Here is a 25688-nt window from a genome sequence, read left to right as displayed (position 1 = left end):
ATTAATTACGTGAAATAATAAAGCTTGAAAATGTTGTTAGGAAACGCAAAAAGATTGCGCCCAACGTGGGGCTCGAACCCACGACCCTGAGATTAAGAGTCTCATGCTCTACCGACTGAGCTAGCCGGGCTTGTGATTCAAGACGTGAAATTATAGATCCAATTCTAACACTTGGTTTTTGTACTGGTATTTAAAAAACCTTTTTGTTACAATTGGATGTTCAAATACAAAAATATTGTTTGTCTCTCCTAATCTTTTATGGATTATTTTAATGATTTTCTATTTTTTTTTAATTTAAGGAGAAATAGCTGCCATTTGTTCCCGTAAGAAAATATGCAGTTTAAATTATTTGATGTGAATTTTAGGTTTTATTTGTAGTATATTATTTTCTTAAAAGAAATTGTCATATCAATAATAATATTTCTTTACATTTTTTCAGGTACTAAGATATTGCATTGACACGATAGGTAAACTAGTCGTAAGTTAGTGGTAACTATCTAACTAATATATTTTTCTATTGGAACGAGCAAATACATACCAAAGAAATCTTCTTTTACTATCACTTTACAATTTGTACTTTTTCTATACTAATAACTAAGGCCTATTGGTCATAATTTATACTATCCTTCCTGAACCCTTCAATATAAAACCATTTCCTGTGTGTAAGAGAGATGCCGCTCTACACAATCTATAGCGCTGTCACGCTTACACACACATATTACTTTGGGAGGTAGTGCTTGGGGGGGGGGGGCAGGCTGACACTTACCTGTTAAGTGTTTCCGCTACAGGCAGACCGTGAAGATAAAGTTAGATATAACTTTCTTTGAGTTATTGTTGTCCTTCCTGTCTGCTTTTTAATTTACATTTTTCCTGCTATTAAATAAACTAGCTTTTCGCCCTCGGCTTCGCCCGCGTCGATGTCGGTTATATCGCGTTTCCAAGAGAACTCTTCAAAAGTACGGGATAAAAACTATCCTATGTTCTTTCTCAAGGTCAACTATATCTCTGTTCCAAATATCATTAAAATCAGTTCAGTGGTTTAAGTAGACGTGAAAGCGTAACACACAGAGTTACTTGTACATTTATAATATTATATATAGTAGGGATGATTTTGAATGGAAATAGTCATTTTTCTACTTTGCCTGCGTTGAGATTGAACCTGTACCTCGTATATACAAATCCGTGCGCAGAACCGCAAGACCACCACAAATATTTTTACGATAATATCTATATTTTGTATAATTTCAGACAGCCTTGAAAATTTATCTTATTGGAATTCAAAACGGAAGATGATTTATAAGATTGTTTTAAATATAGATTCAGATAAAATGTTTACATCAGATAAAGAGAAAGTCATGATCACTTGCATTTTATAAATGGTTACGCGATTATGGATACAGAGACAGATGTAAAAAAAATAGATTTTCATCTCGGTCTGTTAATGATATAGGTAACATTATTAAGGAATCGTACAAATAAATGAAATTTTTTTTTTCGTGTCGACTCTATAGAAAAAAGCCTGTATTTAAACAAAAAAAAAAAACAGATTTTATGTTTTTCCAAAAAAATGCTCAACAATGGGATAATTACATGTTAATATGGATGATTGTAAATGCTTTCTATAATATCTCCCTATAAATATTAAATAAGGAAGAGAAAATAAAATACTTTAAAATTTACTTCCTATAAACAGCCTTGTCGAAAATAAACGGCCTTGCCAGCCCAAAAAACGAAATCTCCCCGGAATAATGTCAATATCAACAAGGAGGTTTTAACCTCGGTGAAGAATTCCTTTTTTAAATTACGTCCGACCGCTTCCCGCCAAGTTCATTGGTGCTTCCGTTCGATTACAATTGTTATAGTGATGTGCGAGTATCGATGATTTATTTGTCGATAAAGTTTTTTTTTTTAAATTTTGTTATTTTGGTCGCATAATCGATAAACTTACTTAGTTAACATTTTACGGTTTTCTACTAAGTGTGATATTTAAAAACATTGTTTATTGTGCTAAACACTACTACTTTGTGACGATATCAACAAAGACTTATTACTAATTACCTAACTACCATAAACTCGATATTAAATACAAAAGAGAAAGTACTAGAAAGTATTTAATAGAAAGGTAAAAATAATGTTTATTGCATATACGCCGTAAGCGTGCTAATATCTTTCGTATTTTATCGATAAATAGTGATGTGACAATAGTAATGTCTAGTGTCTTGAGTTGAGTTTCTAATATGCTTTATGGTAAGCTAAGGTCTGATGTTTTATTTGTGATTCGTGAAAGTTAAATTCCTTTTGGTAAAAATCAATTTTCCCAGCATAAAGATAATTTTGATTAGAAACTTATATTGATAGAACATTTTTTTTTATTTAGCTACTCAACTGGCGCCTATAGTCTAGAGTCGCAGATTCGATTCCCGCCTGAGGTTTGAATAAATTTTATTAGTTGGATATAAATAAAAGAACCTGTTTCGTAAACGTTTCCAAAGTATTTTCGGATACCTAGTCTTTTTAACCGTTTTTGTTTACTGTTTAATCGACTTGGCAATCTGTTCTGAATGGAGAGTCTGATGCTGGAGCTAGAAGATGCCCCATAGGAACTCCGCTAAAACACAATCACCCAATCGGGTTAAGATTCGTATGAATAGGAATGATGACAATTTTTTTTTTCCAGTGTCCGTCTTGTAGTTTTTTTTATAATAATGGATACGTATATTTTAATTTGTCCCGCAAACATAAATTGACCAAATTACAGTGAATGAAACTTACGCGTGACGTCACGATTGAGTATAAATTTTAATCTTTGTCAATTCTAGGTTTTCTGAAAAAGGAAAAAATACGTGTCTCATACTTTTCAATTATCTAACTGAGGGTCTAATGAGATTTTTTCTTTTTATACCCAGTCATCATCGCAACTAGAGCCATCACCTTAACGTTTTGAAAGTGCCTGGAAAACGGCCTACTTGAAATAAAAACTTTTGATTTTGATCCCTATTGTCTTTCCGAGAACTTTAATTCCCTAGGAAAAACATACAATCTCTCATTTTGTTGTGAAATAATCTTTTTTGTTCAAAGCTTTCTTTTAAAAAAGTTTTTTGTTTCTTTGTATGCTGTCTTGTTATTTTTAATATCGATACTAGTGCTGTACCGTCACCTTACAAGAAGATGATGCTTAGTGTAGGCGACTTATTGTTTCGACCTTATTATCATTAGCTTTGATTTAAACAAATTACTCTGAATGTCATGTCGCTTTAGTGTCACGTGACACGTTTTATCATTTCCTTACCTTGGTACTTAGATGCCCTGAGGATTATAATAATAATACCAGCCTACACTGGGTTATTTTAGAATATCCGAAGACATGTCAAGATAACACAGCTAGTTTATGTTCCACTGCTGGGCACAGGCCTCGTCCTGAAAAGGGAACGTTTGAGCATTGATCACCCTCTCATTTCTTTAAAAAAAGTGATAATATCTATACTTCTATACTAATATATAAAGCTGAAGAGTTTGTTTGTTTGAACGCGCTAATCTCAGAAACTACTGGTCCGAATTGAAAAATTCTTTTTGTGTTGAATAGACCATTTATCGAGGAAGGCTTTAGTTTATAAACCATCACGCTTCGACTAATAGGAGCAAAGATACAATGGAAAATGTGAAAAAAGCAGGCCAGGTATAAATCATAACTTATATCTTTTACCCACGGAGACGAAGTCGCGGGCAACAGCTAGTGTACTAATATAATGACGATAATAATAATAAGTTTTAGCGGGAAAATTACGACTTGGTTAATAAAGTTTCTATGTCAAATAACACAGTCACATAATGTGAGAATTAATAATTGTTATTAATCATATTTCATTAGCCTTGTATCTCTATACTTTCGATAATTAAATTGTCTATTTCTCATTAATTTACACTTTCATTTCATAAGAAAAAAAATTGTTAGTTTTTATTTTAATATGATGTCTTTATACTTAATTAAGCCAGTGTCACAATATTTATTGCTGTTACGTTTAATAAAATTAATAATCTATTAATTAATAATAACTTTTTATATCTAATAACTTTCGTTTAGACTTTCTTGTATATTTTGGTCGTTTAAAAAGTGTTACCTTTTAGCCTAGTATATATTTATTTTGATTTTGTCTTTGTCCTCAATTCGATTCTGAATCAAACCAAATCAATTAGAATCAAACCAAACCCAGATTGAGCATGATCATCATCATTCCCTGCCCTTATCCCAATTCTTTCATTTGGGGTCGGCGCAACATGTCTTATTCCATACCTTTCTATCTGACGTCATCTCACAACAAACACTCTTTGCAGCCATATGGTCTTTCACACAATCCATCCATCGTTTCCTTGGTCGTCCTCTTCCCCTATATTCATCCACTTCCAAACGGAGACTGAATATAGTCAATATTATCAATAACTTTAGCTGTCGATCGAGCCATCGAGGTTCTGGATAATATTCTTTGTTGATGAGACATTCCGCCTGTTCGATCCCCGCGTAGGACAAGCGTTTGTGTGATCCACGAATGCTTGTCCTGAGTCTGGGTGTCTTGTGCATGTGACTTGAATGTTTGTGAAAAACCTTCCTTACTGTTTACATTACAATTACATTTCTTACTGTGTGAGTCGATAAGACATAAAAAAAAACGTATCGCGTCGTTTTTTCGCGATGGACACCGTGTGCAGTTTTGTCTAACTTCAAAGACAAGATAGCTTACATCTCAATTTATAGTCGCAAATTATTTACCACGCGGACGAAGTCGCGGGCCAACTGCTAGTATAATAAACATATTTTATAGCGTGTAAGCCCAGTGGCTGTGTAGCAAAAAGTCGTCGCAACAAACCTTCCTCCCCCCTATGACTGATGTTTGATGGCGATGTGACTGATAGAGCCGCCATGCCGTAGAGAGATCAGACGCACTTCGACACGAACCCATTGAGACAAAGAACGTACTTGAAAGTCTTGAAATTGTATAGTCTTACCTACCCTTTAGGGTTTACGCGGCGTTTGAAAGGGTTCACGGTTTTTTTTGAAGTAAAACTTCTTTAATCGCGGGTAGAAGGTAATTGGAGCTTTAAGTAAATTATTTTTAATAATGTGTTTTGTAACTTCATCTTTTAATTATTGAATGATGTAATGGTTTACTCACGCGTATTTATCGGGATCGCCCGACTAGTTTCGGACCCAACCGGAGTCCTTAATCATGAGCTGATGCGGCGGGGTGGCGAGTCGAACTGGGTGATGTAAGATGTATTGAAGTAAATAAATTAACTTTTAGATAAATTTAGATGTTTTATTGACCTTCAAAAACCGTAGGCTTATGATCAATTCAAGAAAAACAATTTCACAAAAGTTCTGAACAGTTTTCAATTAGTCACACTAACTACGGTAAATAGTTTACCGTGTTTGTACAGTCAGCAAAAAAAGAAGAAAGAAAACTCCTTTCAAATATATGAAATCGACTTGATGCATTGGTAATCTTATGAAAGTAACTAAAAGTCCTTAAGTTGTGATTACGTTGCGGTTCTATATACGGATTTCTATGCTCGAAGGTGCAGGTTTGATCCCCAGCGCAGGCAGTTACAAATATGATTTTTTCAAAGTTATTTGTACTTTTCTAATTATTCCAAGGTGCTGCTGAGAAACGGTGAGGGAAAATATAGAGAGAAAATTTGGATTGCAAGTATTGTAATCTGAAATCACCGGCAGTAAGCTAACGTGGTGATCAATGCTCAAACCTTCCCTATTTAGAAAGAGGCCTGTACCCAAACAGAGGATATTTAAAGTCAGGTTTTATTTTATACAGAACTAGCTGTTGCCCGCGACTTTGTCCGCGTGGGTAGAAGATATAAGTTATGATTTATACCGGCCCTGTTTTTTTCACATTTTCCATTGTATCTTCGCTCCTATTAGTCACAGCGTAATGTTTTATAGCCTAAAGCCTTCCTCGATGAATGGTCTATTCAACACGAAAATAATTTTTCAATTTGGACCAGTAGTTCCTGAGATTAGCGCGTTCAAACAAACAAACTCTTCAGCTTTATATATTAGTATAGAAGTATAGATATAGATTTGTTTTTCAGTTCCTACTTCTTATAGATGCAACGGTTTACTCACGCATATACTTTGTCGATCCCGCCGCGTCAGCTCATGGTTAAGGACTCCGGTTGGGTCCGAAACTAGTCGGGCGATCCCGATAAATACGCGTGAGTAAACCGTTACATCATTTAATAATGAATTCTCACGATAGCTACTATCAAAATTACTGTTTGTTTGTAGACCGTACGACAATCTCGAATGGAGGCAGTTCGTTTTACCGCTACAGGCCACTGCTGACCTTGGCAGTGACCGAATGTAAACACGTTTAGGTACGGCCGTGTAATTCGCGTTAAAATTACAACCGACCCGTGTAACTGTAGAGATTGTGCGAGATTTGTAGGGTACCGTATGGGACTGGGTATTAAAAGTTATAATATTTTTAGTTCCGAATACAGTTTATTATTATGAGGATCTCCTGGCTAAGCTAGAACTGCATAAGTGAATCGATCACAGGTTAAGCCACGCTTGACGCGGTTGGTCCGTTGTCTTTGTGATAGCGAGTTCCTCCGTGTTTCGGAAGGCACGTTAAATTGTAGATCCCAGCTGTTATTCATACATCTTTGCCAGTCGTTAAAGGTAGCCTGAAGCTTAGACTGACAACCAGTCTGTGTTGAGGAGGTCAGATAGGCAGTCGCTCCTTGTAAAAGTCTGGTACTTGGCTGAATCCGGTTAGACTGGTAGCCAACATAGTGGGGAAAAGGCTAGGATGATGATGACTTTAAAAATTGTGTCTTGGATTTCACAAACATTCAAGTCACATGCACAAAGGCACTCAGACTCAGAACAAGCATTCGTGGATCACACAAATGCTCGTCCTACGCGAGATCGAATCCTCAACACGGCGCGCTCAGTGGGTTTGGCGTGGTGACCTCAACCACTTGGCTATCCGTGCAGGCATTTTTATCATCACAGTTATAACCTCTTATAACTTTTGACCCCAATTACCATAGTTACTATTAAAAAAAAACTTTTCAAAACGTCATTATCAGCTGACTCAGCATCTTTCTATTCATAGCAATGTGAATTGACATTCTTTTATTCCGTTTTATAATATAATAGGGTACAACGATCATAAATAACCGCTATAGGCATACGTGAATATATGACAGTGCATTTTTAATGAGGTTAATTCGATTTTTATTTTTAAGATTAAAAGGCAGATTTGTGACGGACGGAACGGGAGCCCTATTACGAACTCTCGGCTGTTTATGCCTCCGTCTGCTACCAGACTATATCTCATGGACCATGATCACTGGATAGTTCAAATTTCCGCAGACGATATATTTTCAAAAATGTAGGTTAGGCATCGCTTGGTACGGTCATAAATGAGGTGAATGATAATTGTTTTTTGCAAATTTGGTTTTCTTCTTTCTTTTGCTACGGAACTGTCAATTCCTGACTAGTTTCAAGTCAGCTTTCAATAAAACTAATATTATCAACGCATTTGATAGCTCTTACGAGCAACGCAGGGAGAATATATTGTAGTTATTTATAGATTTGACCTTCCGTCCCAAGCCAACGAGAATACGGACTGTTGTCAATCACGTATGTTTGTATAATAAACACACAGACATACATAGGTATCAAGTTAATTTTGTTGGTCAGAAACGACGAAAAATATATTTCTTTTAATCAAGGTGTCAGGTCAGGTCAATTTGATCTTTTGCTATAACGAGATAAATTTGAAGACCCACGAAAAATAGCCCACATGATAAATCATCTTTAGCAGAATTGCAAATATATAGATGTATTAATTGACAATCTTTCTTGTCACCCGCTTTTCCACTCAAAGCTTAAACTGCTCGTCCGATTCTTAGCAAATCATGCCTAAGAACACTCGCTCATAAAAAAAAACAAACTAAATTGAATTCTGTCAATCAATTCAGGAGCTATGATGCCACAGCCATGTGAAACTTATAAACCCTTATTTTTGCTGACGGGTGTAAAAAACCTGGTTAAGTACGAGTAATAATCGGACTCGCAAATCGCGACGATTAAAGAAAAATACAAATTTGCAAAAGACCTTGGTCATCCATCAGACTTATAACCGTATCAACCGTTGCTTGGCGCTCGAAAAATGTATTTTTTTTTACGAGTTTATAAATATTTCGGAACGAATGAAAAGCATGTAAAACAAACAATACAACACACTGAATGTTTAAATGTCATGTGTAACTTTAATTAAAAATGATAAACATCGGGGAAATTTCAAGCTTTCAGTGTTGCCATGTTATTACCTCTCCCCGTTTGTGGGGTAACTGTTATCGACGTAAAAACGTTTCATGCGCGTTGCGTGTTTAACTGTATTTAACGTAACTGTTAGTTTACGTTAACTCGCTTACGTTAACTATGGTTAGTTATTGTTGTATGTTGTAGGCGTGAAATACTTAAATGGTTATGTGTGATTCGAAACGTACTGTATATTATAACTGTTTTGTGCTTAAGTTTAAAAAAATGTTGTATTTTTGAAATTGTCAAGTTATATTTATATAATCATGTTTTTAAATGAAATTCATATACATATTTACGTATCTGTTTATTTTACAAGTATAATTAGAAACACTTCTACAATTTTGTAACAATTATTTTTTTTTGTGTTAATAATCGATTACACAGTCAAACAGTTTGTACAGTTTGTTAAGGCCTTGTCCTAGCTAAAAGTAGTTCTAAAATCGGTCATAAGTTTGGAAGTACTACCTAACCACAGATAACTAATCCCTACTAATATTATAAATGCGAAAGTAACTCTGTCTGTCTGTCTGTTACGCTTTCACGTCTAAAGTACTGAACTGATTTTAATGAAATTTGGTACAGAGATAGAGTTGACCTTAAGAAAGAACATAGGATAGTTTTAATCTCGGACTTTTGAAGAGTTCTCTTGGAAACGCGATATATCATATAACCGACCTTGACGCGGGCGAAAAGCTATTGTTTATAATCACTAACCGGTAACCGCACATCACCAGTATGGTCTTACATCGATCAATTTAATTGTAATAACAACTTGTGGTCTGTACAACATATAACGGCGGCGCTTTTAATTCTCTTCATGTATTTTGAAGAAAAACGGAATGAGTAAAATAAAACGTTGTTTAGTTTAGATAGAATATACTTTATTGCAAACCACATAACTACAGGATTGGATATAAATAAATAGTTAGTGGTGCCCCAATCAAATGGGTGATCTTATCGACAAGACTGCCCATTCTCCCCGCGACTGACAACCTTTTTAGATGGACTAGATTTTGAAAAAGCGATGCACGTTTTAAAAAATATAAAAATTTACTATGTACACCTAATGATTTGAGAGTTTAACTTTTTAAGACTTAATATTATTTTTAAGATTCCTCTCTACGAGTAGAATGGTGTCTCATTGAAATAACATTTAAAATAACCATTATTCTTGCTATGTACCTAATACAAATAAAAATATATGTTCGCCCATAACAAATCACTCACGCATTTAGTTTAAAATTTAAATGCGAATAAAAATTAATGTAAAGATGACCAAACTGAAATATATCAGTCGTTTATTTATTTAATATGTATTTGTATTAAAAGGCAGCACCAAAATTGTTTACTTTTTTAATAAAAGTACCGATAGAGTACCGTTACATTTCTAAATACGTAACAATACGGAACTTTAGTGACTCATGTCTCACTTTAAAAGTATTGTGACTCGATATAAAAATAGTCTTGCGTTGTGTTGTTGTGTTTGTCAATAGTCTAATTCTGGCGTCTCCATGGGGTATCGAATGTAAAATAAATTCAGCTTTTGTGTGTTCACACTTAGATTTAAAGGGAGTAAGAATAATGGTTCTTTCGCTTTTTGTTCATAGCTTCCCTCCCGTTGAAAGTATTACTATTGATTACGTCTAGTTTTTCTTATTTTATCCCCATGGGGATTCAATTTATCAAAATCCTATTTAAGCAAACGTCTTCATAGTCCGTGGTCGAGTGGAGTACGCACCGGTTTCAAAGTGTCGCTATCTCTGAGGTCCCGGGTTCGATCCCCGGTCGGGCCAATGTAACAATTTACATTTCTACATTGTCTCGGGTCTGGGTGTTTGTGGTACCTTCGTTGTATCTGAATTCCATAACACAAGTGCTTTAGCAACTTACATTGGGTTCAGAACAATGTATGTGATGTTGTCCGCATTTATTTATCATTTATTACTATTAATTACGTCTAGTTTTTCCTAGAGGGTTCAATTTATCAAAATACTATTTAAGAAAACGTCTTCATAATAGTGCTACTATCTTTAATTTCAGTTCAATCAATTGAAAATCTAAGACTTTAAAAAACCTCCAACCCTTATTTACTCCCCATGGGGGTAATATTTGTCAAAATCCTTTCTTACTGGATGCCTACATTGCCTACATCATAACCTCTACCTGTATGCCAAATTTGAACGCGATCCCTCCAGTGGTTTGGGCTGTGCGTTGATAGATCACTTTGTCAGTCAGTCAGTCACTTTTGTAAGATTTTGTTAAGTTATACTGTATATTATTATACTACCATTGTTCCCGGCTTCGCCTGCTTGTAGGCCAGCTGGGCTATGGTCGCACTTGCCTCTGAGGTCATAGCGGGTCAATAGGAGCCTCTTTTTTTCAGAGGTCCGCATCCAAAAGTGAACTGAAACCCATTTCTGAGGCTTCGCTGCCTATATGTCTGCCACCAGGCTGAATCTCATAAACCGGTTTAATACAACTGACGCCACACAAGATGTCGACTTACTCTGTTGGGGTACAAATAAATAGTAACCACAAATTTATTTGACCCCCAACCGATTTGGTTTTCTTAAGTCTACTTGTACGGAACCCTCGGTGTTCCGAATCCGACTATCATTTGACATTTTATTTCAATATTTTCAGTGTTTTATTTTATGTTAGGAGCACCTTTGAGATCGTTTTATTTACATTTAGAAACAGGATGTCAGTTTCCTACATTTAAAATCCTCCCATCAAAATTCAAAAATCTTGTAAATTACAAAAAAAAGCTCTAAAATGTTGTCCACTTCTTGAACATAACGGTTTTAATGTTAAACATGAATATTATTACTGAAGATATAAACTATTAGTTTGTTAGAAAGCGGATTGGACCGGTTCGGCGGTCGGCGTGCAGACGAAAAGATTTCGATGTGGTAAAAGCCACTATTGATAGACATACATACGTATGTTTGAAACTGCTGCGAGAGATATTTCATCTGTTGCGATATATTGCCGGCAATGTGGCTTTTGATATAGTGTAGTGATTTTAGGCTATGTAATTGGCTTTTTGGTGCAGTGGTTAGAAGCCCGCACTGCTATACCGGAGGTTGTGAGTTCGATTCCCACCTTGGACAAATGTTTTGATGGTGTTGTGTGAGAATGATTTTTTTTTTTTGCTGTCGATTTGTATGTCTGCGAGGATAGTCGAGTGGTGTGAGGTTGAAACGCTAAACGGAGATTGAACGACGTGTTGATCATTCGATTCCTTCGTAGGGCTAGGCGCCCTACGAAGGGATCGAATGATCACACCAGTGGTTGTGTGAACGAATGGCTGTTCTGAGTTAATAAACAATGTGAGTTTATTAACTCAGAACAACTATCTCAACCATCATATTAACTAAGATCAAAAATACATGCAAAAGAATCCGATCACTAATTCACAAGTCATCAAAATAAAACCACAAACTTGCTACCGAAAACAGTTCCCCTCACTCCATAAGAATCGATTAAAATGATTAATAGTATTTTCGTGACATCGAAGTGAAATTAACGAATAGAATCGCGTTTTAATCGATGTCTCGATTAAAACGCGATTTATTTATTCGTAATCTAGGAAAAGAAATTAAATAATATTTCGATTGAAAAGCGACATTCATTCTGTAGATTCTCTGTTTCATTTGTAAAAGATTTTTGAATACTTAGATGCCTTTGAAAAAGATGGACGTTCTCTATTAAACTATATTTTATTTTTCTTTTTCGTCATGTAACCTCGGAATTTTAGAGCAAAGGAACCGATTTTGTTGATTCTTTTTTTTATTTAACATCAAATAGAAACCGGCTATTAAATGATGTAACGGTTTACTCACGCGTATTTATCGGGGTAGCCCGCGAACCCGCCGCGTCTGCTCATGATTAAGGACTCCGGTTGGGTCCGAAACTAGTCGGGCTACCCCGATAAATACGCGTGAGTAAACCGCTACATCATTTAATAATGAATCAGTCTCACGATAGTTATTATAGCAACCGACTACGTACAAAAATGTATTATACAAACTACTTACATAAAAAATGACAAGTTTGGCTCAGTAGTTTTTTATTTAAAATCAATTTTATGTATGCGTTGTTTAAGAAACATTATTTCTGTTTTTTTCCGGATGAGAGATCATCGAATGTCTCCGCTTGCTTTGGGTTGAGCGGAAAGGAGTGTCAGACTCCTACAGACTAAAACCCGCCCATGTTCCTTCCTTTGCCCTTCGTGTACCGGGGCCACGGTAGCCCTTTCGGACAATCCCACCGGTAATTATGTCCCCTCAGACGCAATATTGATATTGTCAATAGTATTGCGTGACTACGGGGGACTTTATACGTCAGTCAATATAAAGTCGACATTGATTTTATAATTCCGTACTCAAAAGGGGAACAAATAAATTCTATAGCTAAGGCTCTGCTATGTCCAATTGCCTTGTAGTTTTCATATTCGGATGAATAGAATTTCTTTTATAAAATAATTGAAGAAAACTCATTATTACAAAATGAACTCATGATTTTGGACTCCGGTTGTGTCCGAAATTAATAGTGCGATCCCGAAAAATTCGCGCGAGTCCATCTTTGCATCATTTAATAATATTGATGTCTTCCCACTATATTTTTGACTTGCTAGCTTTTTTAGTTTTTTATCCTAGCTTCAAAATACTCGACAATTTTAGCCTCAACAAGAAACCGCTATCTTTTTGTGAGTTCATCAAGTACCGTTTTTAATTTCGACCCCAAAAGCCATTATTTTTTTATGATAACTAGTTAAACGTGTGCGAATACGTGTACCAGTAAAAACTCGACAATGACTTCGTTAGTTTATTTATATTGATTCTCATGTACTGTGAGAAAATGACATCATCGTCATCAGTCTAGCCTGCTCCCAACTATGTTTGGTTCGGCTTCCAGTCTCACCGGATGCAGCTAAGTGCCAGTGTTTTACAAGGAGCGACTGCCTATCTGACCTCCTCAACCCAGTTACCTGGGCGACACGATACCCCTTAGTAAACCTGGTCGGCTGTCGAAGATGTATAAGTAACACCCGGTCCGAAAGGCAACTAACTGGACTGATTTCGAAACCAATATTCAATCTAAGTTTCCTAGATCCATATTTTCTCGGGATCCCATTGGATATAGTTCTAACCACTTTGATAAGTGCCAGTAAGATAACCAGTCTGCCCTTGACCATGATACCTGCAAAGGTTTCGAAACGTCGGGAACTAAAATCTAAAATTAAACCGCGATAAAATCCGTGAAAGTAGTTTCATTTCAATGTTTAACATTCGCTTAAACCTAAGAAACCACTACACTTTGATAAGCTAAATAGCTAATCAAAGCATTGTCCATAGTTATACAAGAGAGGGTAACGAGTGCACGCCAATAAAAGTTTTCAGAATATTTGAGTCCTGTTTCTCAGCAATGACTTTTAGGATGCTGTTGCTGCTCCCTCGCACTCTGTTTAACAGCGATGCGTATGATGGCATGGAAACCATCGACGCTAGCCTCAGCAAACATGCTAGATACACATCAAAAGCGGGAGTTTTGCCGAGGGTGACATTTTTGCGAAAACAAACCTGAACTTCGTTTTTGCATATTTGTGTAGGACAAAGGGGATGTTACATTTTGACCTTTTGTTTATTATGATCCACCGTATTTGTTTACGTTTCGTTTGCATTGATATCCCATGACCTTTTCGTGCTGATGTTTACGGTTGTGATACAATAATCCTTTTTTAGTTTGATATTATTGTAATAATTTTGGATACAAATTTGGGATTGGTTAAGGGAGGTCTTTGTCCTACAGTGGGAGACTGATAGCTAATAATAATAACGCTTAGGGAAGTTTTTTTTTGACATGGTAATAATGTTTTGATAGTAACTGTCGTGAGAATGATTCATTATTAAATGATGTAACGGTTTACTCACGCGACTCACCGGAGTCCTTAATCCGGATTAAGGACTCCGGTTGGGTCCGAAACTAGTCGGGCTACCCCGATAAATACGCGTGAGTAAACCGTTACATCATTTAATAATGCTAATAATGGTTCTTGATACAAATAAATAAAAATGTTTTAAATTATTTGGATAGATTTTTGGTCGAGTATCTGCCTGTTTGGGGTTGTGCGGGACAATTTACTAAACTGCTATTTTGACAGATTTTACTGACAGGTCAAATTTTTCTATGCGGTGATCTGAAGTAAAAAATCGTAATTGGAGCATAAATATTCTAATAAATTTAGGCTAAAATCTATAAATTTACAATACCATCTTATAAAAGAGATTACTTTACGACTAAACCCGCATAACATAAGTAAGTAAGTTAAACTTCATGTAGACAGTCCCGTTTTAGAACAAGTCAATATTCCACCTCTAAAGCTTGACATCGGATGTATTCCAATGTTAATTCACTAGAGAAATCTCCACGCATACTGGTTTCCGATAAAAATACCGGATTCGAGGCGACGCTGTGTGTGAATGAAGTGGTACTATTGTGTGACGTGGTACTTATTGGTGGTTCTGGTAGACACTTTCTTTAGTTTCGACCTTGACATAGTGGGAAAGGTAACTTGGTTATGCGAAGATGGTCTGATTTAGATCAGAAGTGAATTAAGAATGTGTATTAAATATGCATCTATGTATTGGCCAAACCCATTGAGGACGAAATGTTGCGGGTCCGATTCCCGTATAGGACAAGCGTTTGTGTGATCCACATCAAATCAAATCAAATAATTTATTTGCAATGAATGTAGGTTACATTAAAATACAGATGGAGTAAATAAGAGTGAGCCATATACATTCTGCCTGGAAATAGGCATGCAAAGTTTACAAAAGTTTTAATCTAAGCTATCTAAAAATCAACGAATTCTTGTCCTGAGACTGTGTGTCTTTTTGCAAAAACGAGCTTCTCAGCATGCTTTCTTTCTCTGCTATCTCGACTAGGGGTGGGTCCGAAACTACCGAATATATCCTTAATTGTACATCATTGAAATACGCATGAGTAAACTGTAGCCAGGTAGATTATGTTCGTAAGGCAAAGGACGGGGATGGGAGAAGGAGAGCCGAAGATCGATTTCAGTGCGAGCTATGAAATAGGCCTATGCCTAGCAGTGGACTGAGATGGGTTGATGATGATGATGATGATAAAACTGTTGCATCTTTAAACTATAGTATCGTTATTAGTTGGCCTAGCCTTTTCCTAACTATGTTGGGGTCGGCTTCCAGTCTCACCGGATTCAGCTAAGTACCAATGTTTTAAAAGGAGCGACTGCTTATCTGACCTCCTCAACCCAGTTACTGGGGCAACGATAATATCTTCATTCTGCAGCATATAAAAAAAAAACGAGTCCTTGATTAACGAATTTTATCCTTCCGCGCAGAGGGTTTCACAAACATTCAAGTCACGCGCACAAAACCCTCACTGCCGCAAGTCCGTTTCTCCGTCAGTTTCATTACGTACCCATTCCAGTTTATTTCATCTCACTATAATATGTGCATATTATGTTAACTTCTCCAAATAACCCTGGTTTATATAAATGCCACTAAAATATTTGCCGCAGCCAACAATGTAATAACTCCGTCCAGTTTATATTTCGCGCGGCAACTAATTATTTCTGGTACGAGTGTTTATGTTGGCTCTGGTTGTAAAAATAGAAGTCTAGGAATATTCTCGTGTAATTCAAATATTAGGTGTATGAAGTATGCAATAGGAAAGTCGTTTATAGAATCTTATGGAGGAACGCGGCGCAAAGCTAGTTTTTTTTTTAGGTTTTTATGTATTTACTAGCTGACCCAGCAAACGTTGTTTTGCCGAATAATTTTATTTTCTGGTTGTATGTATTTTTAATGTCACATTATAAAAAATAAAAACAAACAATTTGGTCCAAATATTTTTTTTTTTAGTGTGAGCAACCCTCATCACTTAGGTGTATGAAAAATAGATATTAGTCGATTCTCAGACCTACTGGTAAAAATCGCTGAAGCCGTTTCGGAGGAGTACGGTAACTAACATCATGACACGGTTATTTTATATATTAGATTTAATACTTCTTGTACAAATATGTACAATTGCGGACTTAATGCCAGAAGCATTCTCAACCAGGTAACCAAGAGGTGGTGCAAAGAAACAACAAGTATATAGACTATACTAACAAATAGAGAAGACAGTATATGAACAGGAGGAGCAATGATGGGCATGTGTATCAGGCTAACTTATTGCCTATGCATATCAGAATTATCAGACAATTACATATTAAAACAGTTGCTGGAATTTAGACCTGCAACTATGTGCATAATGATTCAATCTTTGAAACCCTAGTTCACCTAAATACTTAGACCTTTGTTTTGTCCTAGCTACCGCATTAGGTTAAGTAACCTGTAATGGTAGATTAGTGTGATAATTAAGTAAATAAAATAAATAAATAAATGAATTAAGTTGAATGAATTAGGGATGTCAATGAATTAGTTTTCATCTCCTCTTACGATGTTTTCCTTCTAAATTGGTATCTGGGTGTCCTAGAATGATAAGGAAGGCACATATAGGTAACCTGCGTTAGGATCGAACCTACATCTTGTGCATCAAATCCATACACATAGCCTCTAGGCCACTGTGACGTCGATGACTACATATCTGACCGCCGGCTACAAATCGAAAATGATCACACGGGAACATGCTGCAGGTTATAAACTATCTGTGTACCAAGTTTCATGTAAAGCCGTTCAGTTGTTTTGCGTGAAAGAGGAACAAACATCCATTTTTACAATTTTGAACAATTTAGCTTTTTTAATATTAGTATGACGTACCTAAGGAACAATCAGAGTTTTTCTCTACTATTCTTGTCTGTTTTCCCTCCTCATTCTCCTTCATTCTCGTTACAAAATCCAACGAAATCGATATTTTCATACGTTTAGGCCTCTACAGTTTTACGATACCAGTTTTCAATGTCCACAACACAACTTTTAAAACGAACGTTTCGTAATAATTCATTTGTTTATAAACACGCGCCCGTATTAATGTGTACCATGAGTAAACGTCTATTGTCTTAGTAAATACGTGAGACATTGTTATAATTAAATTAAAGATCCGCATAATAGCCAGTTTAATCATTATTACTCATTGGCGAGTTGGGTTATATGCGGCAGTGAGCTGGTTTGGCCGGCCGGTGGTTGGCTAGTAAGCCGTTTTCCAGACACTTTTAAAAAGTCTTATTGATTTTATACGTACGTTTCCAAAATCTCATTTTTATGGAGAAGAACCGGCAAGAATCGGCCTAGCCTTTTCCCAACTATGTTGGGGTCGGCTTCCAGAATAAATGGATTCAGCTAAATACCTGGATGTCAGACTTTCAAGCTTCTATTGTACTGACTACCTGTAACGACTGTGAAAGATGTATGAATAACAGCCGGGACTCACAATTTAACGTGCCTTCCGAAACACGGAGGAACTCATTATGACAAAGATGGTCACCCATCTACGGACCAACCGCGTCAAGCATAGCTTAACCTAGCTTAGCCACGAGCTCCTCTCAAAAATAAATGTCTGTACGTTATTATTTTATGTATGCAAAAACTGGGTAAAATAGCATTCCGAATGGGATAGTCCGAAAGGGTTACCGTGGCCCCGATACATGCAAAGGAAGGAACATGGGTGGGTTTTAGTCAGTAGAAGTCTGACACTACCTTCCGCTCAACCTAAAACAGAAGCTGATAAACTTATTTTCTTAATCAATTAATCGATTGCTCCATTCTTTGGGCCCATCGACCTATTTCCAGTAGTAATTGAAATAGCATAAACCAGTCATTGGTAACATTGATATTAAATTAGGCAATTTTACGTGCCTAGTTTTTCTATCCTTATCTGTCCGTCTGAATTAATTGGCTAATGAAGAAATGTAGGTGACAAAACGTGCCTAACTTTTGTGTTAGTAATAAATTATGTTAATTTCAATGGTAATTTTTGTCTTCACTTTTATAACAGAATATGGTGTCAGGTTTCCAACAAAAAAGGCCGTTGATATTGAAAATAACTAGACCGATTTGCATAAGAATTTACTGGTAGGTAGCTGGCAATATCATAAGTATTTTTTTCTTAATTCCATTTTTTTAAGTGAAACTTCTGTGTAGGCGTTGGAAAAAAAATTGACATCAAACGTCAAGCGTTACATTTTTTTTTTGAGTGGGGTCGAGGCACTGTCTTATCTTTTTGGAAAAGAGGTTTTCAACGGTTTTTGGGGGCAGATTATTATTTTATGTCTATTGTATCATCAGCCATCATTACAGTTAGTTTTAAACAACACAACACCAGTTGAACAAGACAAGTAATCGCGAAACCCTCTCAACCGGTGCCTTACGTTAAAACAATTATATAACACCTCGTTACACAGCACTAGAACAGCTCTTTGCATAATTCAACTAGTTCGTGTCGCATCACTAGTTTTAATAGGGCTGTCCAACTACCAGATTACATTGTATAAGGACTTAATATTCATTCATGTTTTTTTTTTTGTCGAAATGCTTTTATATAATTTTGTCGATAATATTTTTTTTTGCATTTTTTCTTCAGAACCGATGAACTGGATTAGTGAAAAAATATAAAGCATCGAAATTGAAGAGTAGTTAAAATGGTTAGATACCATATTAAAATTGAAGGGATGATGGTACACGGAAATTAAATCAGGGAAAATGTCCCATTCTAGCTGACTCTGCACCCAGTCTGAATATATATACTCATACACAGAACAAAATATGATCGTGCTCATCACATAAAAAATATCCTGGGTGGGAATCGAACCCACGACCTTCGGTATAGCAGTCGGGGCCACTAACCACTAGACCACCAGACCAGTAATACATAACTATCGATCTTCTCGCAACATCTTAATGAGACTTTAATATTATAAACACAGAAAGAGCTTCTCCTAGGTAAAAATGCCATTGCGTGATATAATACCTATAATGATATAGGAAATGTTAGTATATTGAGAAAAAACAAGACGTATCGTTAAATATGTTAATGGAAAATGCATGATGATGGGTATATTGTTATGTCACAAACATGTCACATAACGATATGTCAGGTTTATTGATTACTAGCTGTTTCTCGTGGCTTTGTCCGCCTGGATGTCGCTTATTGCAGCAAAAACATTATTAACCTACTATTAACTTCTCCTTTCGGAATTAAAGCAGTATTAATCCAAGGTGTCGGCTAATTCCGTATGGAATTCAATCGAAATGGGTCGAATTTTTTTTAGCGTGAAGAGGTGAAAAACACACACACACACACACTGACTCCCCTGAAATGATCAGGGCTATATTTAATAAAAAAATAATGGATCGAACACAGGTTGAGCTACGCTTGATACGTTTAGTCCGTGGATGGGGGACTATGCACCTCATAACATAATAAGTTCCTCCGTATTTCAGATGACAAGTCACATCGTGGATCCCGGCTGTTATTTTCACATATTTGACAGTCATTACCGGTAGTAAGAAGCTTGAAAGTCTGACAACCAGTCTAACTAAGGGGTATCGTCAATCGAGTTACCCAGGTATGGATTGAGAAGGTCAGATAGGCAGTCGCTCCTTGTAAAACACTGGTACTTAGCTGAATCCGGTTAGACTGGAAGCCGACCCCAACATAGGTGGGAAAAGGCTAGGATGATGATGATTGATGCAGTTTGACAACTTTTGTACGTGGTGATAGATCTTCTGATCATAGGAATTCGTTTACAAACATTATGTTTCCGATCTTGTTCTAAGAGACAGCTTGTGTTACACTTTTCAGTTATGCAAGAGTTGTCTTGTTTACACTTTGCCGTTACTGTTTCGGATTTTACCGGGAAAAATGCTTCGCGTAACTGAGGATGGTGATATCAAATTCTGTTGTATCATCATGTTTGTCATGTTAGGCTGGTACTAACGAAAATTGGCTAAGTGCGAGTCGGGTTCGTAAAATTGAGGGTTGCGTAGGATGAAGAAAAGTGTGTCTTTAAAATAATAGTCTTCGAACAAATTTATGACTGTTGACCAAACGTTGCTTAATATCGATTTTGGTATTTGTTGTAATAGCAGCGAGAGGAATTCATCATCTATGAAAATAGCAACTGTTTAGCATTTTCTAAAGATCTTGATATCTTGTGTTATTTTGTATTATTAGTCCTAAAAAAATGACTCAAAGACACCCATGCACAAAGACACCCAGACTCAGGACAAGCTTTCGTGGATCTCACAAACACTTGTCCCACTCGGGGATCGAATCCAAAACATGTGGCTTCCAGTATACAACTGCGCGACGTGGTGACGTATACCCATCGTCTATAGTATCCATGCACCCATATGTTATACAACAAACATTACAATGAAACTATATTGTATTTAGTAGTTCATTAATTCTTTATCATAGCCTCGTAAAAATTAATTGCCATGACACAACACACCACATAATCTTACATCACAAAGAGAGATATGAAATAATACACCATTAAATGTCATGAACGCGATCAATTACTTTAATATATTCGGAACGCGTCCGTAGGGAGACTGTGTTGCTAGATATAGAAAGTGAATTACCCCGACGCTGTTTAATTTAGGGATTTTTAATGTGACTAAAGATTCCGAGGTAGTGTGGTTTTTAAGTTTGTTTTTAATTGGTTTTAAAATTAAACGTGGTTGTTTTATTTATATATACAGGCTAAAAATAAACTAATTTGAAAGATATTTGAGTGTGGGGGTGTCTAATTATTAAGTTAATTCTTAAAGTGTAGATGTTCTTTTTTTTTGGTAAGGCGGGATCCTTCTGAACACCCAGTCCCTCGGGATACTGTCAGACTCTTACTGACTAAACCTGAACCGCCGAGCCAAGTTTCCTGCGTTTTGCCTGAAAATAAATGTCCTTAATTTTGTTACTTTAGCTTTTTTTAACTTAAGCAATATACGTATTTTAAATACCTACTGAGAAAGAATAAATAATTTTTCCAACTCATAGTTTAATCACATTATAGATAAATTAATTAAAACACCCACACACACTAAATATGATCATCACACAAACACTAGCACTGGGAGGGAATCGAACTCACAACCTCCGGTATATACCAGTCCGGGCCACTTACCACTAGGCCAAAATTCCACCATCATAGCCGGCTCTATCTCAGCAAATAACATTTATAGCAATCTAAATAAACTTTAAGATTGACAATAATTTCCCCCGGCCATGATCTTGCGGGTTCCCTGCACTGTATCGCGACGGGCCCGGCGAGCACGCCTGCGCACGCGCATGCATGACGCGCGCATGCGTGACGCTTAGCTTCCGCGTTATGTCGCGTGACTCGCATGGTGAATGTTTCCCATGCAATGATTTATCGTTGTATAGTTATCCACTTGTATTTGAAATTGTTTATTAGATTGTTTTGGGTTCCGTAGGTTGAAAGTGGAACTCTATTACTGATGGCATTGCTATCTGTATGTCTGTCAACAGGTTATCTCGTAAACAGTAAAGCTTGGCTTTTTTTTATAGGTTAAGTTATTGGGTTGCCAAGATAAAAAAAAATACAATCGGTAACACTACGGTTGACTCGATCATATTTTTTTTTTACCAGCCCACTGTGTCCCACTTTTGGGCAAAGGCCTCCGCCAAATCCTTCCACGATTCTCTATTCTGGCCGTCATGGAACCAGCCCGCAATCATACAATTAGTGGGTCTATTTTTTTACTTTTAGCATCTTGTACTGAACCCTCGGTGTAGCGAATCTGATTCGCTTTTGACCGGTTTTACTTCGTTGATGAATATTCGCAATAACGCAGTTAGATTTCGTCTTACCCGTTACTGCGAAACGAGCGTAACAAACAAACATTCACGCTTCTCGTGTTAACTACCGGACATTGTTCGATACATGGGAAACGCATTTTTCTCGTATGGCAACATTATGTTAGGTAACAAATAGATCGCTCTTAATCCCTTGTAATAAAGTTCAATTATGAATGACAAATTTAAATTTCTTGGAATAAATTCTTAGTTGTTATGTACATCTTTTTAATTTTTGCTTGTTATGTCGTTGAAATAGACTTGAAAATTGCTTGTCAAATGTACAATTCTTAACTAGCCATGACTCTTGTTCTTTTGCCATAGAGTTGAAATTTGAATGGCAAGTAGACTTATATTGTTTACTTAAAATCGTTTTATTCTTAGAAGCATAAGGTTGAATTTTATATCAATTTTCGTGATGTGTTTTGTGTTAGTCAATAATGTATCTTATGGTGGTCACTTTAAGGTTTATTTTTTATTGCGTTTCTACATAGTGTAAAGAGTTGTGATTTTTGCGTTAGTTTTTTTTGTCAGTTAAGTGGTAGTTAAATGCAAATGTATGTGATTGGGTAGTTTTTTTTTTACTTTTTTTATTCAGTTCATTGACTTTGGTCGATTGATTCTCAATGAGAAGTGTAAAGTGAGGGTTCAAGTATTATTTGTTTTGGTTATACAGTTTTTAAAGGATTTCATTGAAGTATTAAATTGTATCAGATCGTTTCGTGACTGTGTCGACCTTCTTCTTTTTGAATTAAAGAAAATCAAATCGATATTTAAAACAAAATCACTAGGTATTGGACAATAAATAAGAAAACCGGTCACGTTTGAGTCTGACTAGCTGTATTGAGGGTTCCTTACAAATAGTTCAAATATAAACAACATATCCTACTAACATTATAAACTCGAAAGTTTTTCTAAATATGGATGTTTGTTCCTCTATCACGCAACAACCACTGAACGGATTTAGACGAAACTTGGTACACAGATAGTTTATAACCAGGATTAATACATAGGATAGTTTTGAACCCGATTTTATGTTCCCGTGGGATCTTTTCTCGTTTTGTAACCCAGGTTCGCGGGCAACAGCTAGTCTAGAATAAATGTATTTTGATTTTGATGAAGTGGGATCATTTTTAATTAATAGCGGGCGGGCCCGCGAGCAGTACCTAGTCTTGAATGAATGTATTTTGTTAACACGCCGATGTAGACTCGCCTTAACTCCACAGTTATAGTTTTTGCGTTTAAAGCAATGATATGTATCCAACACGCGGACTTGTGATTGGAACGAGTTTTTATGAATCCTTTGTTTATAAATATTAACTGATTAATTAGATATTGAACTAATTGAGTCGTGTTTTTAATGATAGTATCATTTATAACGGGTGTGCTTAGTGATGTAATAAATATTATGCTAGGAACAATTCGTGGATCATTCGAATGATTGTCCTACACCGGGATCGAAACCGCGAGAATTCGCGTACGTTTTGGCGTGGTGAGTTCAACCATTCGGTTATAAGTGCAGTCAAGTTAAATTATAGGGATTAATTACAATTGTTTACAAATTTTGTTCATTGTGAAATACGATTTTATTTGGTGACGCCTTTAACCGTCAAACTTTTGATATTTGTTACAAAAAAGCGGTCTACGAGAAAAAATATACCTCAGACAGGACTAGAACGTGCGACTTTTAGTTCAACACACCGCTGGTGCTAATGATGATGTGGAAGAGGCTTTTCCCGCTTAACCCGGAAACCGAGATCGTGTGCTATAAATCCATCCTTTTAACCAATAGATTTGACTAGCTCACCGAAGCAGTCATCTGAAGGGATGTGATTGTTTGTTATAGTCTTTAGGTGAGTGCAATCGGTTGATTCAAAATATAATAAAAGTCGGCCAAGAGATTTCAGAACAACTTAACAAAATAATAGATTCTATGACATTTCGAATTACAACACAAAATGGCGTAATTCTAGATTTGATATTTATATTTCTATCTTTTTAGAATTCAGACAATTATCTGTTGAAATATACACTCTATCGTAATATGTTTATAGTATCATCATCGGCCTAGCCTTTTCCCAACTATGTTGGGGTCGGCTACCAGTCCAACCGGTTTCAGCTGAGTACCAGTGTTTTACAAGGAGCGACTGCCTATCTGACCTCCTCAACCCAGTTACCTGGGCAACACGACACCCCTTGGTTAGACTGGCTGTCAGACTTTTTCAAGCTTCTGACTACCTGTAACGACTGTCAAAGATGTAGGAATAACAGCCATAATAGTATATATTTAAATAAACGTTAAACATTATTAAATTGGTAATCCGTGTTAGCATAAATAAATAAATAGAAAACCCCTTGCCAACGTGTTATCAAAAATACTCCTCTTTGTGCTATTCTACTAATTTTGTTAAAAAAATTGCTGTTACATAATGAACGATTTAAATACCAAACTCTCCATCTCATTGAGTTCAGAAGAATCCCAATAATGCGAGTAAAACCACATTCCACAGCTAGTCAACAATAGTCACAATTGTACAACACCGGAATCAACACCATACCGAACGCGAACGCAACAAAACCCAACTTTCACAATTACATAATTATCTGCACGTTGCACACCCATCTATTTCTACACCTCGTCATGCGACACTCGACCTTTTAACTATTCATGCAGATTATGCATCTTGTATTATAACAAAAAATCTTTACTTTGGTTTTGCATGGATGTCAGCTATTCACCTTTTTCTTAAAAAAAACACAATTCCCATCTTCTGCAGTCGGGTAAGAGTAGTTTATGTGTTTATCCAAGATATCAGCTTACTCCATACGCAATTACATCAAAATTGCTCAAGCAGTTTAAGCGTAAAGAAATGACAAACATACACATTTGAAATATTGGTGTGTTTTATAATAGACAAAAAGAAAGTGATCGTATTGTTTACATTTAATAACACTTGGGTTGGAATGAGGCAATGGCCGAGCTCGTGACGTCATCAGACAGACTTTTCCCAAGTCGCACCGGATGCTGAGAATAACAGTATATTATAGAGCGACTGTCTATCTGTTAGCTAAGCAAATTATGATGGAGGATTAATGTATGTCTTCAACGGTAGACAGAAACTTCACGATCAGTTAAAACTGTTTGTAGGTATAAAGGAAGATGCCTTTTTTATGGTCCACAACTTTTGGACAACGCCATCTAGTGTCAAAGTTTCAAGCTCCATTTTCTTTTGTAAATTATTGCTTAGCTATTTTCTTATAAGCTCCAAGCGTGCTCATCGGCCTAGTCTTTTCCTAACTGTGTTGGGGTCGGCTTCCAGTCTAACCGGATTCAGCTAAGTACCAGTGTTATACAAGGAGCGACTGCCTATCTGACCTCCTCAACCCAGTTATCTGGGCAACACGATACCCCTTGGTTAGACTGGTTGTCAGACTTTCAAGCTTTAAAACACTTGCTGTTTTGTTTATTTCAAAGTTCCATGCGGGGATCGAACTCATGCCACGTTGTGCACAGTAAGCATTAGCATGG

The 25688-nt window shown here is 36.3% G+C and overlaps 1 protein-coding gene and 1 non-coding gene across 2 annotated transcripts in view; one reads left to right on the top strand and one right to left on the bottom strand.

The window, feature by feature from the left end:
• The window catches only part of LOC113498986 (GTPase-activating protein CdGAPr), a 157996-nt gene that overhangs the window by 17423 nt on the left and 114885 nt on the right, over positions 1-25688 (top strand). The window lies entirely within an intron of this gene.
• Trnak-cuu lies at positions 58-130 on the bottom strand. The gene has a single exon. It is a non-coding gene; the product is annotated as a tRNA-Lys (tRNA).

Source organism: Trichoplusia ni, chromosome 11 (genome assembly GCF_003590095.1).
Source record: "Trichoplusia ni isolate ovarian cell line Hi5 chromosome 11, tn1, whole genome shotgun sequence".
Classification (NCBI taxonomy): domain Eukaryota; kingdom Metazoa; phylum Arthropoda; class Insecta; order Lepidoptera; family Noctuidae; genus Trichoplusia; species Trichoplusia ni.
The sequence above is the reverse complement of the archived record's forward strand: the minus strand, read 5'-3'. Positions and strand labels throughout refer to the sequence as shown.